Source organism: Coenobita brevimanus, chromosome 58 (assembly GCF_032717465.1).
Source record: "Coenobita brevimanus isolate Jiangsu-jjx chromosome 58, ASM3271746v2, whole genome shotgun sequence".
NCBI classification, from domain to species: domain Eukaryota; kingdom Metazoa; phylum Arthropoda; class Malacostraca; order Decapoda; family Coenobitidae; genus Coenobita; species Coenobita brevimanus.
This window is the reverse complement of record NC_137011.1, coordinates 28743165-28747805: the sequence shown is the minus strand read 5'-3', so window position 1 is coordinate 28747805 and position 4641 is coordinate 28743165.

Below are 4641 nucleotides of genomic sequence, written 5' to 3'. Positions count from 1 at the left end.
TGCCCGACGTACATTCGTATCATCCTTACTGGTGAGGCAAGATTCAGGGACTACTCGCACACGATCAACATGAAGGGTGGAGACAGCTCCATCCTTCACACGTCGTACTTAATTACATCACTAACACGCTCTGACTCTGTACGGTCCCGCGTAGAGAGGCTGTAACTTCCTAGCAACTCCCCGTTTAGGAATCGTTCGTACATACACTCTGTCTCCTACCTTGATCGGTTTCACTACGGCCCTTTTAGCCGTATAATTCTCATTCTCGGTACTAGCCCGGTCCAAGTACAATTGACATCTTTGAAATACATTAGTTGCCATGGCTGCTATCATGTATTTCGCATCATCTACATTGTAATGAGGTTAAGTCTCATGTATTGTCTCATAGGGCACCTGTGGGTCCCTCAGGTACAATAGGAAATAGGGCGAGTCCCTGATCGACCTATTATATCCTGAATTATAAGCCATGCATGCCAAATGTATCATTCGGTGTAAATGGTTTGCATTACTTTCGCTCATCGTACGCAAGGTTTGAATGACAGTTCCGTTCACTCGTTCTACTAGTCCGTTCGCAGATGGGTGATACGGTGTCGTAGTGACGTGCTTTAGCTTCAGTATTTCCGCAATGCCGCGTAGGGTAGCATTCACGAATTCTGTTCCTTGGTCTGTGACTAATTAACGAGGAGTTCCGTGAACGCAAACAACTCGCTTCACAAACACACGAGCTACCTCTTCCGCCATCTTTGTTTTCAGTGGCTCAGCAACAAGATATCTGGTTAGTGTATCCACTACCGTCAGAACGGTTTTATGTCCAGCCTTAGACATATTTAACGGTCCTATAATATCCATATGGACCCGATACCATGGCGCCGGCACATCTGGGTACCTCATAGGTGGAGCCAGGGCGTCCCCCGACCACTTAGAGGTAATGCACAGTGTGCAGTGCCAACACAAGTTAGTGATATCCTTGACCATAGTTGGCCAATATGCAAATCTTTTGGCGCGCCCAGTAGTTACCTTGGCCCCACCATATCCTGACAGTGGAAAATGATGGGCTAAGTGTAATGCTGCTGGCACACTTTGTTCAAGTACATATGCCCCCTTGTTCCCCACTCAGGTTAATTCCAAAGGTCTGAGGTGATGAATAACGGAGGTTTATTTAAGAGAGAACTGCTATAGATGTGCTCTGAATGATGGCTAACCCCCGACTGCCGCTCAGCTAGCAGCAGGCGTGGGAACCTTAGCTTAACTCAGCAGTTTAAAGGAATTTGCTGATTAACATCAACTGTACTGGTTACATATACATATACTGTATACAGTAGGTTTAGGTGTTATGAAGTATGGTTATATGAGTATAATAATATAGTATGGGTACAATACTCCCCCGGTGAAAATTGAATTGGTGTCTCCTGACACAATGAGGCTAGGAATATAGTAGATATCTTATAACTAACGGGGGGGGGGGGTGTTTACTAGGTATACAAGTAAATGGTTTAATAATTATTGTAAGGTAAAAATATTTCATAGGAATAGTAGTAAGGGACAGGGATATAGTATATGCAATACATGGCCATGTGAAATAAGTAATGTATTTACATAGCAATATTATAATGGGTATGTAGGATATGTATATAGATATATGATTAAATTGCATAGTACATAGGTATAATAATAAAAGAATAGTTTGAAAGATAATATATCAGTTGTGGCGCACACAAGTATGGGGTCTATTATATTTATAAAGATCATATCCGTCTCTATGCTGTACACTGTTATTGTCTTTGTCGTATGATTCAATATTTGTTTCAATAATTTCACACTTTATTTACTGTTCTATATATGCTCTACATGTTTTTTTTTTTTTTCTTTTATGCTACTAGTGTAAAGTATTTCTATGATCTCGTCTGTCACTATTTTCTTTTCTGTTGTTACTCATGAACTGTTTGTTTCTAGTTAGTGTACTCTTGCTCACTATATTGTAAGTCTTTCGTTCATTATTTTTTATCTGTATTTTTTTCAATAGATGTTATTTGAATTATTCTGCACTTTTAATTACCATGGATTGACACTTAGAACTGCCTTCTTCTACAGCCTGTGGAGGCTGTGCTATCCCTGTTGCGATTCTGATCTCTTGAAGGCGGCGTTCCATTTTCCTTACACAACAGTGCACTGCACAGACCGTGAGAATGAAACCTATCAAAGAGATGGCCACTGGGGGAAACACAAATGTTGGATGTACCCATGAACGGCTGAAGGCCATAGAAAACTGGTCCATAATGAAGTCACTTTCATTTAGAAAGGTTAGCATACGCAAGTTTGCAGAGGTGATAGAGATATTATCAAATGGTAGGGTGGAAGTCATGTTGAGTGGTTGAAAGATGTCATAGGTGTGATTGCGGACAGCTTGGTGGTAACGAGTGGCGTAGGTGATTACAGACTCAGATTTGACTGTACAATAGTCAGGTGCCTTATAGAGACCATTAGCAAGCACTGAACGAATAGAAGAACCAGGACACATGATGGTAACAGAGATAGGGACCGTGAAGAAGAAATACTGGACGTGGTTGAGATGAGCGTGGTGTACTAGAATTTCTGGAGCCGGAACAAAGGAACAGGCAGAGAGTACAGAATGGTTGAGAACTAAGGCAGACTCGCAGGGTGCAGCGCTACTAGGAAAAATAGCTAGGAAGTGAGCAGCACAGAGACGAGACGTAGGGGTAAGGTAAGAACATCTGGCGAGATCTGTTGAGGAGATAAAGGCAGTGGAAAGGTGATCATGGGATAGAAGGAAATATTCCGAAAGAACAGATGCTTGCAATAAGGAGTTATTAAACCTGAAAGTAAAAAGGAATAAGTTGGAAGAGGTTAAAGGTGATGGTAGAGCGAAGAGGAACATGAACCATGACATAGTTTGCAAGAAGAGTGGCCTCAAGAACTGGATAGTAGAATTCTAGAGAGGAAAAAGAAAGCAGTGGAGACAAGTCGAATGTAGAGTGAGCCCATTCCAATACAGAACGAAGAGCAGGGATAGGTACTAAGTCCACAGTGACACGTCCATCAACAGCATCAACTTGAATACGAACCAAAGTAGAAACTTGAGAGAGGAGAAAGTCAATTGAGAGTTGGAGGTTGTCGAGGTGAAGTTTTACATAGACGAGCTGAGAAACAATATTAATTTTAGAAATTTGTTGTCTGAGAATGATTGTGAAGTTGTTCAGAGTGTAAGTGACTTCATTGAGGTGGGCTGTAATTTTTTGCAACATAGTGTGTTGTACCTTAATGACTCTACTCTGAGATTCTATGACCGTGGCCAAGTGAGCTAGGTCGGATTTGAATTAAGAAAGGTCACGAGCCGTAGCTACGCCAAATAAGCCACTAAGAATTTCATCTTCCAAGTCAAAGAGACCTCGTTTTACACGTGAACGACCTACTGGTGTCTGACTGGAAAACTTGTTGTTTAGTTGAGAGAACCTGTCATAGATGTAATCCAATTGCCAAGAAAGTGGGAGATACAGTTGGTACCAAGGGTGATTAGGATTGTGTTTCCCCACGATGGTTGACAGTTGGGGCTTGATCTCGTCCAGTTGGCGTGCGAAGTGAGGAAGGGAGATGGCTACGTCGGCCAGGGGCTCTAGATCGTAGCGCAGGGAGACTACATCGTCAATCACCATTACCTCGCCTCCTGAGCCGACCAAGGCCCCGGGACGTACTCCACCATCGTCCTCACCCAACCCAGACCCTACGAGGGTCAGCACTGCCATCAGGTAGACCGCTAACATCTTACCTAGAAAATAATTTTGAATTAATGGGAGAGATCATGAAGATGTTTATGAGCGGTGCGCAGTTTGGATCGATACTGATTGGTTGAAGAAGGGGGAGATGTGGGTGAAGAAGGTTGAGACTGAGGAATAGGTGGAGAAGGGGAAGTAGTGGTAGGTTGTGCAAGGGACTCTTCCATTCTTAGGTGGAGAAGGAGAAGTAGTGGTAGTTGTGCAAGGGACTCTTCCATTCTTAGAAGGAGACGGAGAAGTAGTGGTAGTTGTGCAAGGGACTCTTCCAACACCAGGCCTCGTGGTGCACGCTTTAGATCATCTGCATGTACCCACTTTGTATCTTTAGTTGACAATTCTTGTACTTGAAATATGTTACCCTGTTTATTTATGACGCGGTGGGGGCCTGTAAATTTGTCATCCAATTTGGAGGTGCGAGTAAAGGAACAAGCAAAGACTAGATCTCCAATGTTGATACTGATAGGCGAGGCAGACTTATGCTGGCGTTGCAACATGTCCTCCTGAGATGCGGCCAGATCTACTGTGACATACTGATGGATTTTCTGGATGGTCGTTATTTTCACTTTCATGTAATCATCCACTTTATAGATGGGATCAGGCTTTGAAGATAGGATGGAATAGGGAAGGTGTATCCATTCATCCCAGGAGGCACTATTTGACTCTAAATGTCTCAGACACTCCAAAACCTTTCGGTTGTATCGTTCTACGAGGCCATTTGAAGATGGATGGTTAGGGACAACATTGCATTTGTTGATATTGTACTGTTTACAAATTTGTTCCAGAAGACTATTGTTAAACTCAGTTCCATTATCTGTGATTATTTTGCTTGGTGTAGTAAATGAGCAAATTA